Genomic DNA, 15,517 nt, shown 5'->3' with positions numbered 1-15,517 from the left:
CAGAGGCTGTAGATACCCCAGCATGGCTCTTCCACACAGTTTTCCCTACATCTTCCCACTGCAAAGCGCTCAGCAGGGAACTACGTGGCTCCTCGTGGTTAAATCCTATCACAGGTTCACTCCACAAGCTTTCTCCCTCCCGACTCCTCAGCACTCACCTGCTCCACCCAGCAAGAATTCCTGCTCCTGGGAAAGCCAGGCAGCTACCACAGCTGCTGGGCTCTAGCAGGATGCACAAACAAGCCAGATGCCTCTGCTCCTAGGCAAGGCAGAGACCAGCAGCCACCTGTAGTCTCGCCAAAGAGACCATGCTGGTTTCTGGCTGCTTTCAAGGCTGCAGCGATATCACACAGCATGGTCCCTAGTAGATCATTTTCTCTGCCTAGTAATTTTTGTTCATCATTACATCCCCATGAGCATAGGGGCGTTAAGCTTGGGCAAAATCCTCACTGCACCTCCCCAGGCTGTAACAGGGGAGGAGGGGGACAAGATAGCTTATTCAGGCACCATTGGCAATGATAAATCAGGGCAGTCCATCCAAGAACAGCTCACCCCAGTGGGCAAAAGAGAACCACAGATCCACTTTGGAAGGATAAATGACATGAGAGAATAATTCAGCTGGGCTCAGGGCAGGTACAGTCACCATCAGCTTCCCAGGCATTCATGGTCGCTTCCTGGACAGAGAGGGGACCAGATCTACAGTACAGAAATAGGGATGTGGCACATAAGGAGGGAGGCCTCTCACCCTGCAACTTGACTGGAGGATGTACCAGCTGCTGCTTGGGTCACCCTAGGACAGGCAGACAGCTCCCATTTTGTGCCAAGAGACTGGTCAGGCAATGGCAGCTACCTGCCTCCTGTCAAGTTAAGAGGAAAGTTTGCAAATAAACTTCTGTGGCTAAATCAGTGATGAGTGATGAGCTTGCCAGGAGTCATTGTCCTAGGAGGCCTGTTGGTTTGGGTGTCTGGGAATGCATCAGTATCAGCCTGCACAAAAGGTCAGAGACTAGAGCAGGCAGTATGACAAAACCCAGGGTCCTGGGATGCCTCAGGTAGGTACAACTGTAAAACACGTATCTGCCAGTTCAAAGGGCCAAGTCTAACACACGGGCCATGACTCTGCCCCAAGAGTGAAGCTGTAACAACATGAATACTAGGGTTTGTGTTACCCACCCTCAGGTGGGGAATAAAAGCAGGTGACTGCTGGGGTGTGACTGCGGAATGAGGGGTGACTGAAGGAGCAAGACACCAAACCTGCTGAGATGGCATCAAAGAAAAGCATAAGGAGCCAAATCTACCTCATTCACATTATGTGTATGGAGATATACCCAGAACAATTGGACAGAGCTAGCTGGAGTGGTCAAAAATAGAGCCAGGGTTGAGATCTCATTGAAATTGTGTGAGCAGTTCTGCGGCTTGTCACGCCCTTTCTATGGCTGCACCATAAGGGTTCTGACCATCCTATGTCCAAGACAAAACTTCTTTCCCATCCTCTTTGCTTGGAACACCTATATGGGTGTAATGGACCTTTCACGGCAGAGAGCAATGGAGTCATTGGAGAATCTAAGGGGAGCCCTGCCTGGAGTGGGGGCCTCTCCCATCAGCCTGGGGACAGAAGACCTTGGAAGACAGCAGCATCGCAGGGCTAGGACATGACCTGCACACGCACCACAGGGTAACCAACAGTACATAGAAGACAGTGTGTTTGGACTGGGAACGTTTAGGAAGTGGATCACTGTATACTCTTGCCTTGATCCCCATATAAAACATCAGGGATTATACACAGGGGATTCCTGTTGGAAAACCAGGTGAAAAGGGGATGAGGATGCTGGCAGAGCAGTGGAAGATAAAGCCAAAAAAGAACCAAGCCAAAGCCACGGAATGCCTTACACCATCCTCTACCTGGTAAGACCCTGCAACAACACAAAGTTCATCTTCATTCTGATTGCCACATTCAACAGAGCATCTTAGTTCTCCTGTCGTCTCCTAGAGCACAGGCTGATGCTGTGGGGAGAGGCTCCCCCTCCATCCCCTCTGCAGTCACAAAAACTCACTGATGTGGGTCAGCTCCCACTGCTGACCTGCCTGAGGATATCTGGCAGCTTTTACCTTTCCCTTCAGCCCAGTTAATGGGTTCAAAAATTATCAACTTTCCAGCCAAATTATCCTGTCCAAAATTACCAAATTCCTTTCCATCGGGAGTGGGAAAAGTTCTCTTTGGGCTCTCTGTGTGAAACAGGTTCTTTTCTTATCCATTAGAGTCTAGGTTTCTTGTCCAAACAACATTTCAGCTTGAAATGCATTACTGCCCAGCACTGCTACACATAAAAAGCTGCATATCTGAGCTAGAGTGATAGTAATCCAGAAGCTATAATGATTCTTTCCAGGGGAATATCCATTCCTCCCTGTATAGTCAGGGGGACAAAGAGAGACTTTCATTCATAGCTCTGAGAGGTCCTAGAGCTTGAAGAGCATACTGACATATTCAGCCAGCATTTTAGGAGCATCATTTAAAGCCATACCAGCAGCACCGGCAGCATGCACAGCTAAACATGCTTCCCTCTTAGTTGTAGCAAGGGGGATGGAGGTGTCATCCTACCACACCGTCTCACGGCAGCAGCACAGCCAAAATATTTGACAGACCCCAGATGAGTCTCCTTTCTAGAGGTGTGGTGGCACAGTGAAATAATGACAGTGATCAGTGAACAGAAACTGCAGTCAGACAGCTATAACCACCCGCACACACACAGACAGACTCACAAACACACACGCTAGCACCCTTTAGCTATTAGAGGCACAAGACTTCTTCCCTGGGCAAAGCGCTGGGAAACTCTCCGGCAGGGCCAGAGAGAGCCTCAGTGTCTGGAAGGGGCGAGCACCTACCTGGGCTGCAGCGCGGAGCCGGGGAGGGCGATGGAGAGAGCGGGTGCCCCAGGTCTCCCCTTCACCCTGCAGTCGGGGTTGACAGAGCCATGGCTAGTGCCAGGCTAGGAGGAGAAGGATCTCACATGCCTCCTCTCCTCTCTTCACCGAGCTCGGGAAACTTTGCTGGGGTGCCAGGCGAGCCGCGGGCAGTCCCCGGCAGACTCAGCAGGCTCCGTGCGAGCTTGGCCGCTTTCTCCGCACTCTTTTCCTTCCCCTCGGAGGACGATGTCCTCCTCCTTAGGCGGAAGGGGGTTCAGACGCAGCATCGCTGCCCCGCCGCATCCTCTCCTGCCTCCTCCTCCTCCTCTTCCAGTCCGCGGTCCCCAGCAAGGCTCAGCCGCGCCGCCTCCCCTGCTGTCCGGCAGGCTCCCACCCTCTCCCCGCGCCTTCTTTTCTTCCTCCCTTTTCTACTTCAAGGCTGCAGCTCCCGCCCCCTTCAGCTGACAGAGGTGCCCGGAGCAGAACAGCACCTTTTTCCCCCGGGGAGAGGAAGCACCCCCACCCCGGGGGCGCCTCCGCCGAGGGGCAGCCCCAGCCCCAGCGCCAGCGCCAGCCCCGGCGGCCCCGGGGCGCAGAACAAAACGGCCGCCGCTGCACGGGGAGAGGAGGGGGAAAACACCGCTAAATGCCAAGGAATAAGATGCAGGCACTCCCCTTGCTGCAAAGAGGCAGGGATCTTAAACGCAAGAGGTTTGAAACGCACATTACGAATAGATAAATAAAATTACAGATGGTGTCTGAGTGCCTTTGGGTGCCTTTGGATCCTGGAGGGATGCAGGAGACTCCTTGCTGAGCGGTTGGCAGCAAGGGGTGCTGAGACGGGACCTCCAAGAGGTGGAAACATTCAGGGTGCGGGAGCCGGTGAATCCAAAAAAAACGTCCTCAGATGCAAAACTAATGTACAACATGGCAATCAGATCTCAGGTGCGCTTAAAGGTTCTCGCTCTAAAAACACACCTGATGCTAGACCTTGTTGCAAGCATAGCTAAGATCTTAGCCAATCACTGCCTGTTTGCAGAGTTGGTGACCACAAAAAACGAGGCAAACTGCAAGTTATGCACTGCATGGAGTACAAGCAATCCTTCCACAGCTTAAGCTGTGCTGCCACTCACATGCCCTCACAGGCTCTTCATGCCCCCGCTGCTGTAACCAGCCTGGATGCTGCCAGTGACAACTGAACAGAGGCTCTTCTCCGGCTTATTGCAGAAGAATCCTATAAGAATCAGGCTGGAGCTGATTGAACATGAATCATGCTTCCTTCTTTTTTAAATGATTGCTTTCATGATCTCTAGAGAGAGAGGAGGAGAAAGGTAACATAGAGATGGTGAAAAACAAAGGTTAAAGAGAGAAATCACTGAAGAGGAATGAACACTTAACTTACTTCTCTCTATTCTCCAGGCACTACTCCAGACTGAGTATTCTTAATACAGCAGCATCCTCTACTGCACCATATTGCATTTCACCTTAGAGGTCACCCTAAAAATTCAGGCAAAAACAAGCTTTGCACAAAGGGGTTCAGCCCCTGCTGAGGAAGATAACTCTGTTTTCTCCTTAGCTTGGGTAACGCTAACAGCACACTGCATGACTTGAGCAAGAGGGCAGGAGGGTATCAGAAAAGCAGTGCTGATCAGATATGTTGACTGCCTAGGCTTCTAGAAAGAAAGAACCAGCAAATCTCATTTCAGTCCTTTCCAGGGATGCACCATCTCCTCCAGGGATTCACTGGCCTTACATGAGCTTCAAAATAGCTCAGTATACTCATACCCACCAGAAAAGGGATGGGAGAGTGCACAATGGAAGATTTTCTGGAGAAAACCTCCACGTGGCACATCTGAGAGAGACAGTTCCATGTGTGGCAGAACTGGTGTTTAGTGTTTGCTGACTGTTGCTGGGTAGAAACCAACGGAGTGGCTGAACCCATTTTTGGTGTGGCTCCACAGAGCTCGATGGAAACTGCCCTGTAAGCCATGTTTATTTAGGAACTGTGGCTGTCAGAGGGAAAGAGACCACCAGCATCATTGATTGGTGTCCCCTGCTATCATGTTGTATAATAGTATTCATAAAGCACTCAAGCTCCAGAGGGGGCCAATTAATACCAAATGACCTGTGAGCTGTTCCCTAATTGCATGAGGCAGGGATGAAGAAAGCTGCACCCACTTCAGGTTGGCTATTGCATGACTCTCCATGACATTTCCTGCTTAATGGTCCATAAACACAATAAAAAGGCTTTAGTGAAACATTACATATTTAGGGGTCCACTGAAGCAGTAATTCTAAGTTTCACATATGTGGCCCTGAGAACCTGGCAGACGGCATTCACATGACTAAAACAACTGCTAATTCAAGAGCTAAAATTAAAGGCTAGATTTCTCACTGTTACCAATCAGAGAAGATTTGTTGCCTTGCAGAGCTTTGATAGCTCACAAGCATTCATGATTTGCCAAGGGGGTTTTGCTAGACTGATGGCTCCTCATTTCAAACTTGCCAGAAACTGGGAAGCCCTGCCGCCTTTAGAGGCAAGATCCCAACCCTCAGCTGACTAGAAATTAATTTCCTCTGGGAGAAGCTGTTTGTTCCCAGCTTCTGCTGAATTCAGAAATTAGCTTAAGTCAGAAATTTCTCAATGAGTGTCAAAATTGCCTGCCTGCCTTTTCCCACTGTCAGTTCCTGACTCTGGTTTACATTACTAAGAAATCTAGCTCAAGCACTCTTGCACCCACAAAGGCTGGGCTTCAGTGTCACCACCTCTTGGTCCGAAGCAGGTCAGGATGCTATCACATATGAAGCCCTTAAATATCACGTTGGTTTTGTGGAGTTTCTCTCTGCAAGAATAACTGGAAAAAAAGGTGGGAAGGGTAAGGATGATCCATGCTTTCATAGAGGTTTCAAAGGATTTTGGTTGGGACTAACACTGGAGTGAAAGTGCATGAGCAGCATCCATGCTTATGAGAACATCAGCATGCCAACAGCCTGCTTCCTCAGCACGACAGGACCAAAAAGCAGCAGCCCATGATGCCGCTCGCTGAACCATACTCATCGCACAAGGAGTGTGTGGGAGACAGAGAATGCCTGGAAGTTTATGATCCAGTAAGATCATTAGACAAAGGTCAGTGCAGAAATGTCCCCCTGCAGATTTCCACAAGGTCTCCAGAACTGGCACCTCTCTGTGCATTTACATTTTAATTGCCTCTTAAGGGAAGGAAATGCCAGACTGAATCTGCTGTTGCTCCAAAACAATTTTAAATGCCACCATGTCTGTATGAAAGTTTGCACTACAGCAGGATCTGTCTCTGTCTCATGGCTCCATGCTCTGTGCTGTCTCTGGCAATTCAGAAGAGAGCAAGGCCAATTTCTTCAGCAATGTTTACCTGTCTATAACATCAAATACAGAAAGAAGGAGGCAAAAAAGAAATTAGTATTTGTCATTCCTAGAGGCAGCTGTGAAATTACTGTGTAGGAGATTTAAACCCACAAAGGAGACACTTCCTTGTACAGTCTGTAATTAAAATCACAGCACTCTGCCATGGAGAACGACGGTATTAATATGCTGAGACCCAGAACACAGACACAACTGGACCTGTAAATCACAACAGACCAGCTGCAGCTTTCTGGCTCACAATGTCCCTACGTTTCTGATCACTGGGAATGGCCTGAGGGGGAAAGCACTCTAGGTTTGCCACGGTCCTCATAATCTAAGCCTCTGCTATTGACAGCTGTTGAGGCAGAATAATAGGTAAGGCAGGTTTGTTTACATGGTCCCATATGACTGTTCTCACGTCAGGGATGAAGCTTTTGTTGTTTCTGAATGTAGACCAAACCTGGCTTTTCCAATCAGAGAGACCTGGCAGCCCCACTTCACGCCTAGTCTCCCTCAGGACAACTGCAATATCCAACATACCCACTGCACCTCAGCAGGGATAGTTCCTACTTTTATTCTGCTCTTCCCAGAAGCTTTCTCATCATGTGCAGCACTGTCATCATGACCTAAAGCATCTGGGCCAGCTGTTCCCAGGTTTGTTAGCAGATGCTCCCGTCCCCATGCCTGCTCATGCCATACACTGAACCCCTTCAAAGCAGGGGTCAATTAACCATTTCAGCTGAAGACTGTAGGCAGAATACCTGTATTTCCTCACAGGCTGCATCTTCTCAGGGTGCTGGCAGCTTCTTACCATATGCCTGTAGAGCACTCAGCCCATTGAACACACCGAGACCCTCCGTTCAAAAAGCTGTGACCTGATATGGACCCAAATTCTCCTGCACAATCTACTCATGCCAAGACTCCTGCACACAGTCTGGAGAGAGCTGAAATCAGAACAGGACACTGCTGGGAGATAGACTGAGAAAGGTGTAAAGAGTTGTCTTCATGCCACAGTGCCTGGGATTTGGGCCCTGGACAGAATGGGGACCTCAACTAGGCAGTCAGCAGGTACCATCAGCCTGACTTCCAGCATCATTAAAGCTTTACTTCTACCCTCTGATCAGATGATCTACTTCCATAGCACCTTTGTGGTTTGTTTGGGTTTTTTTTTTGTTGTTTGTTTGTTTTTGTTTTGTTCTGTTTTTGTTTTTTAAATAATCTAGAGATCATTTTCCCCCTTCACACAAACAAACAAAAAAAGGCTTCCAGATATTCAAACAAGTTTCTCCTTCTGAAAATACTGTGCTGAAGAAAGATAGCAGGCGGGACACATCTGTGCAAGCGGCTGTCCTGTTACACAAACAATACAGTAATTTTTTATTAAGCTTTCTCAAAGAGGAGGAAATCAGCAGGTCAGTTATCAGCAAGGGGCAAATATTTTTAATTACCTTGCAGGGAGGATTATGTCTCCTGTGTTTCATTCTCAAAAGTTCCCACTGGCAAATAATTAGCAAGCAGCTTCACTGGAAGAGCAGGCCTGAAGTTATGTGGCTTTATTCACCCAGGAGGCAAACATCCAGGTCATTCTCCTCTGTCACATCGTGGTCCCCTCTGCTACTCAGATCAGACCAAAGGATAGTTGATGTGGAAGAGCCAAAAACACAGCATGTGCCCATCAGCAACTCTGCCTCATGATTTCAAATGCAGTTCACCAGATACCTCAGTGTTACATCTTCTTCTTTAAAAGAAGTGCTGGTAGAGATCTTAGTTAAAGGGCTGTTGGCTCCTCATAAACTGAAAGCAGAGTGTGCATTCTATATTATTCTTTATAAATTGTACACTACATATTACATATTATAATATTTTTTTCTTATCTTCCTCTACTTCTCCAGGAAGAATACACAAATACACCTGATCTGCATTTGAGCTGCCAAGGTAATTAACAGCCTTGATGGGGCAGGAGTCATGACAGTGACATCCTGATCCAGCAGAGCACTTAAACACATGCTTTTTCTAGGTATTGGCCTACTGACTTCAGTGGGACTACTCACAAGCCTTAAGGTAAATATGTACTTTCTATGGTCAGTACCTTCACCAGATAAATAGAGGTAACACCACAAGACCCAATGACGTGCATGGGAACAGAGTCAGGCCCCACACATGAAACATCATGTGAACAAGGAACTGCCCTTCCAAGAACATTTATGCTCTTCTGTTGGGAGTATGTCTTAGGTGAATTTAAGGACGTTTCTGAGGGATTTAGGTGGTGTCACAAACCAGCAGTGGTGAACTGGGCTCATGAAGAAAATCAGAAATGATGGAATCTGAAAGTAAACAATAACCAAATGTCACATCCTCTCTGAACCTACTTCTGGTGGCTTAGCTCAAAGCACAAGAAAGAGGACAGCCACTTTCTGACAGCAGGTAATCTACCACATCTGTTCAGCCTTGGAAAGGAAATCCACCAAGTGGTCCATTGGACTGCCCACAGTGTCTTGCTGTCCACTCAGCCACTCAAGTATCCCCTTCAAGGAAAGGTACTGCTGCACAGTTGAGCCATGGGCAATATCAGAGGCTGACTGAAAGCACGCTCTCAGGTGGAAATATGTTAATTTCATTCATCCTTATGCGAAAAAGCACCCACATGGTGACCTAGACCATCAAAACCTATTTCCCAGTGGAAGCAGGCTAAGCTAGTTACTATGGGTAAAATGATGGATTATAGCTTTCCATATCTTGATAATTCCACTGTTTTCAAAGGTGTCCCCATTCAACCTGACCCTGGCCATGGAGACCAAAACCCCTTTGGAACAGATCTGATGTTGCTTTGTGAGCCAGCAAGAAGACACTTAATTTGTGCCTGTTATATCCACCTGATGGTCAATTTGTAGCATGCCAGACCATAAGAGAAACTAATTACCATCAGCATAAATCACATTACTCTAGCCAGTTTGGATTCCTGGAAAAACTAGCTTTGGGGGATGTCAGACTGAACATTATCAACAGATGGTGTTTCTGTCTGAAGAGGAGACATGTCCTTGATCAGTCTTTCACTGCTTAGGGCGCTGATGCTCTTGTTTCTCACCCAACATTCTTCACCCAAGGGCTGAGGCTTTACATGGCAACACACAGTCTACAGTGATGATTAAGACCTGGAAATACAGCTAGTGCTCAAAAGCAAGGTCAGGGTGATGTGGTTCATGTCCCTTCAAAATGTTTAACACCTTGGACACCAATGAGATCTCTTGAAAGTTTTTGCCGCTTGCAAAAACTCTTGGGCCCTTCATGACTCAATCTGCTTTACAGCCATAGAACATTTTACAGGATGAGTCCTTAACTCTTCAGAGCAGCAAAATAGGCAAGACTTAAGTGAAAATTAAAGATCAGAATTGGGAGGCCTTTTTTGTCTTTATGTGAAGGTCTGGAAACCTTTTCAATGGGTAGCCTATCTCCTCAAACTGCAGGGTGCATAGAAAAACAGGCTTTTTGGATTGTTCTGTGGTTTAGCCAGATCCCACATAACTTCATGAAAGTTGTTCCAGTGACTTCAGTGAGCTGTGAACAAGGTCTGTAGGATGCTGCCTTGTAAATATTTACCCTCTGGTAGAGACCAGATGTCTGCAGCCTCTATACGGGATATCAAGTTATAACATGGCAAAGCACAGATCATTAATCACATCCTTAAATGAAGTGATTATAAGGTCATCACGTCAAACATCGCCTAGCATCATTGTGCCTGCACAAGTTTTATTTTACATAGTGCCTGGGGAAGCATCTGGTTAAAACACTTGACTCCAGCTGATTAGCTCTGCTGCAAAGCCTCTCTCCTAATACCCTTAACCTTTCTGCCTCTCAGTTCCTACGCTATCCTCCCAGTGTCATCACCAAACCCAGTGAACAGGTTCTACTCCCCCTCAAAGTACCTGCTGTCAGGATGAATTCAGGTCTCAGACCATAGACCAGAGGTGCTGCATTTGTTTGTAACAGACAGATACGCACATAGCCCACATACTGGTCCATATGGAGCAGCTGCTTCTCACAAATTTGAGATTAGCTGCACATGATAGACATCTTTTTGCTTTCAATAGCAGGATTCAGAGAAGGAAAAAAATCCCATGATAATTATGTGCCATGAAAACTATGGCAGCTCATACCTGATTAATTCAGCAGGCTTTGGAATAAGATCCTCAGCAGAAAGCAGTAGTGTGGTCATATAGCCTTTGCAGAGTTTTATTTACAGTCCTCAGAGAGGAGAAGAACCTCCAGTCAAACAAGTTTCACCTCCTGCCAAGAGCAGCCACCAGTATTTGCCCTCAAGACACCCAAATCTTTTCTTTTAAGCAACTGGCACACAACAGAGGCTCCTACTTCACCATGCCATTCGCAGACCGACGTGATCCATAAACCAGTGAATTAGGAAACATTCCCCTCTTCTGCAGCACACACCATTTCAGAGACGTCCCAGCAGGTGTTGGTGTAGGTGAGTTCAGAGCAGCAGGATCTAGATGAGCACCACCAGCCTGTAACTCTGCCAGCAGATAAGAGAAAATGTTACTCATCTACTACAGCTCAGTGGACAACTGATGGGACAGGACAGGAGCTACAGAGAGGTGCCTTTCTCCAGGCAGGTTTTAGTGCCATTTCATTTTAGAAGTCTCTGAAATTGCGCTATTTCCCCTTCCCCATCCCACATGCAGACTGTGCAGGTACAGAGAAAAGCTGCCTCAACCATCAGTGAGACCCTGCTAACTCCTCTATCCAGCAGACTCATTAAGACCAGGTAAGAATTAAGCACAGGGCTCTCAGCTATCATCACTACCAGGATAATGTGAAATTCTGATTAAATCTCACAACCTCTTTAGCAAGACTTGTAGAGCTGAGAAATCATGAAGTGTCATTAGAAGCAGATGTTGGTTTATAGGAGCACTTTTCCAGTACCACAGGTGTGGTCAAAGCTGGACACCCCTTCCCTCATTACCTTTCAATATACTGCTTGTAAGACTCACTCACATTTCAGCCCTTCCAGAAATCAGGGACCAAAGGTGCCAGGTGCTACATAAACACATGAATGTAAGGGACTTCTGTCTCAATAAGGACAGGGGAATGGTAATACCCACATTTGGCAGAGTGGGAAACTGAGGCACTGGGACTATATCAAGATGAGGCCCATCCCAAGACCATGGTTGAGACCTGCCTCCCCCCAGTCTGGGAGGCAATGGGGAGAGGTTTTCTAGGGTTTTTGCATCACTCAGAGACACAGCACAACTGCAAAGATGATGTGAGCATCCTATCCCGCTGCCCAGGGGACCAGCAGCAATCAGTTGAGCACTCAGTCTCTCTAAGGTCTGCAGAAGATAAGGGCCTCACAGTCTCTCACTAAATCATTTGTAAAAAGAGAGTAAGGACACTTAACCTGCCTGAATGAGGAGTCATGGTTTGCCTATTCCCCAGGCAATAGAAGCTGTGCCTACAATTATTCACCACTATTTGGAGCAAATAGAAAAAAAAGTCTGTGTATCCAACGTCCTGAAGACCAAACTGTGCAATAAACAAAGCAGCAGCTCAGACTGAAGGTAAGGAAAGAGAGGCTGGGAAAGAAAGTCTGGCCAGTGCTGATTTGACTGGGGGAGGTTGTTAATGCTACAGCAAACTGCTGAGGAAAGAGCTGCAGGACCTAATGAAGCCAGGACTGATTTGCAACCATTTTCTCATGCCCAGCAAGTGAGAGACTGCCCCCAAAATACTGCAATCTGTTCAGATATAGGATGTTCAGCTGTTTTCTGAAAAGCCCAAGATGCTGCAAACATGATTAAGGAAGGGAAAGAAAAATAAAGAAACCCAACAACTGGAAAGACCTTGGATAAGTGTTTGTGCACTGTTTAAAAGGAGTAAAATGGTCTCATCTGAATACAAGATTCCCCCTCATCTCTCACATACGCTCTTTACTTGATCATTCATTTCTCTAAAACCAGACAGCAGTTACCAGGGGTATGGAGGCATTCCCCCTGCTTTCTGGTCAGACAAGGACTGGACTTTCCCCACTTCCTCAGAGAAAGGGATCAGGATCAGAGCTTCTGCTCAGCATTCGTCTGTAATTCTGACCTGCTGCTGATTGCACTCCCTGGCCATGCAGTCCCTGCCCAGCCAGTGCAGAGTTTAACTCCACCAAAGAAACCCACTTCTTAATGATCATCACTGGATTCCCTGCAGATTTGCTTTTCTCAGTTCTTCTCAGGATCTGGGAAAGGTGTTCCCAAGTGATGAGCCCATGGTGTAGCCCCTCACTAGCCATCAGCTCAGCTGCAGCCCTTGACTACACACATTCCCATGCCCTTCCAATTATGAACTGAACAGTATGAGTAGCACAACACAGTAATTTTACCGTGTGATCAGAGCAGGCTGGGAGCATACACAGAGTCAGCTCTAGAGATTCAGCTAACAAGAGACACCTCATTAAGTACCTTGGGGAGAGCTTTCAGCTAATATGTTTTCCTTTGCACTCAGGATGGGCCTGGAGCATTCACACCAACCGCTGAAAGGAGCCCACTCACAACCACTAACTCATTAAGTGCAGTAACTCAATGAATTGCCATAGCTGATGGTCTCTAAATAATTAAGCACGTCCCTTATCACTCCTTGTTGCTCCCTTAGCAAGTTTTCTAGCCATCACCTTGCTGTCATCTTTCTTCCAATGAAATTATTGGGGCTACTTCTTGTAAGTGCCCCCAGCCTTCGCCCTCTGCTACCCCAGCTGTCAGGCTGCCTACAAGAGAAGCCGGCACTGCTTTGGCAGGGAAGCAGCGCATCAGCCAGTCTCCAGCATCTCCTCCTTACAAGCTCCACTTTATCAACGGTACCACATCTTCTCTGCCTCCAGACTTTACCATCAGCTTGTCCATGAGGAAGCTGATCCCTTACCTATGCCATGGCACTGAATTGCCCTCAAAGAGGGACTGCATTGCTGCACCACAGGACTGCTGCTGAAACCAGCTGCAGTGCCAACATCATCCCTCTGCTCACGGCATCTCTGGGCATAGGAGGTTCACAGGCTCAGCTGGGTATTCATCATGTTTAACACCATTTTGTAAAGACTGGAGGCAAACACTCCCCCCATCCCTGCTCTCCTGGGAGAGGTCTTCTGTTGGCTCCTATGCATGTTCGAATGGGTGCAACTTGATGCTGGGCGGATTGAAAGTGCACCTGTATTTCCCTGCGAGATCTTCTGCTCGCTGCCGGGGCCCGTACAACACCTACTCATCTCAGTGGGAAATGGTATACGCTTCACAGAAAGAGCAAGAAGCCAAAGTACTGAGTATGTGCATTTCTCATACAGTTCTGTATGCATCTGCAGCTTATTCTTGATTCAATAACATGCTGATGCCAGCTTCTGGAGAGATGGATTAAATCAATGATTAATTTAAAGTAATTTATACCTTTTAACCATTCAGGCATATTTCCCAGGCCTGAGACCTGTAAGCCGTGCTGGATCAATGCCTGGAAATCTATGAGTATTATTTCAGGTGTAACAATTTATTCCCCATAGCACAGCAACATCCTTGCCAATGAGGAAACAGTTCACCCCTCAGCTCAGCCAGAGTGCTGTTTTCTGGCATTTCAGGTCCAGTTTACCCATTTGCTCCCTCCAGGGATCATCCAGCAGGTTTGGGGTTGCACAAGCACAGCATACAGACAGATGTCTTTCTCACCTAACTTACCCTGTGTTTCCTCTGTAGCTGCTCCTGTACAGCCTTAGTCCACTCTCGACAGGGAGCCAAGGACCAGTGCCCCCGAGGTCTACAGCTTCCCACAAACACTCAAGAGGCTCCTGGAACTGCCCAGAGGACAACAGGCAGTTTGCAAACTCAAGCCCTCCCTGTGCTTATCATGCAACACAGCTTTGGTTTTTTCCTAACCAGGAGATTTTTCTCAGCTCTTGGGGATTACCACACCACCCACGACACAGGAACAGGGATTCCTGCATCAGACAGGCACTGAGAAAAAGGTTGTTGTGACTTAGGAAACGAGGAGTTGTGCTCTTTCCTTCCTACCTCTGCCCCAGCTCCCATGTGGCACCTTCAGTAAGGCACAGCCTATCTGTGCCTTGATCACCCCTTCTGCAAAACATAGTTAATTATATTTTGAGCATCTCAGTCTCCCTGGCTCACCTGTTTAGCCACAAACTCTCCTGCTCACCTTGCTCCAAGCCTCCAGCCACCTGAATGACCAGCATCAGAGGAACTGAGCTGACAATGACCCAGTTTTACAGAGAACATAAAATTGACTGTAATACTCTTGAGTAACAGAAGTGTCCGTGTGGAGAGGGAGTAGCTGATGATTTGACTGCAGGAGAAATAAAAATTTAAAAATGTAATGCAATAAAATTTCTCCAGATAGTGCTTGACTGGCTAGTTATATCACAAGTGGCATGTTTGTTAGAAAGCATTAATAAAACCTGCAGTATAATCCAGGAGGATTCATAGGAACCATTACACAGGAATTTATTATGGCTTTGGTGCAAAGTTTTATGCTCTCAGTACTGAGGCTCTGTTCCAGAACATGGACTCTGTGTTGGGCTGGAAGCTCTCCCTGCCCTCCAAAACAGGCAGAAGGAGAAAACTGGGGAGAGAGAAGCATCTTTTGGGTTGGCAGTAATCTCCGTGGGACTTAGCATTATGCCAGTAAGATATCAGAGCACCCAAATTGGCTGCTGGTCCCTCCAAGGCAGAGGGAATTGCCCCATACATCACTGCAGACTCCATGATCATTGATTCAGGTTTTGATCTGTCCTTTTCATTTGCCAGAGCAGAAGCCAAATGGACATTTGATTTTAGCCCTCCCAACTGTACCTCCAGTCTTCGCAAGAGCAGAAGGCAGGACAGAGGAAGGGCAAGAGCAGGACACATCTCAGCACAGAGTGGAGATGAACAGATAGAGAAACAAGAGCAGAGCAGGGAGACACACACAGACACACACATGAACAGCACCATCTAAGCCTCACTTTTGAAGGAAACCTGGCCAAAAAATAACTAAGTCCTTTTCAGATCCTAGCCAGTTGGACCAAGTAATAGACACATGTATCTGCTTGGGCATTTCGGCGTGCTGCTTCTGCAGCACTGCAACTATGGGTCTGTAGCGATGAACAGCCAGGGTCAGATTTACTGTGCTGCGGACGGGGCGTGGGAGAGGTGATGCTCCAAGCCTCCTTCTCACTGTGCAGAGGGCAGTGGCCACACAG

Source organism: Phalacrocorax carbo, chromosome 6, assembly GCF_963921805.1.
Source record: "Phalacrocorax carbo chromosome 6, bPhaCar2.1, whole genome shotgun sequence".
In the NCBI taxonomy this organism is placed as follows: Eukaryota; Metazoa; Chordata; class Aves; order Suliformes; family Phalacrocoracidae; genus Phalacrocorax; species Phalacrocorax carbo.
The sequence above is the reverse complement of the archived record's forward strand: the minus strand, read 5'-3'. Positions refer to the sequence as shown.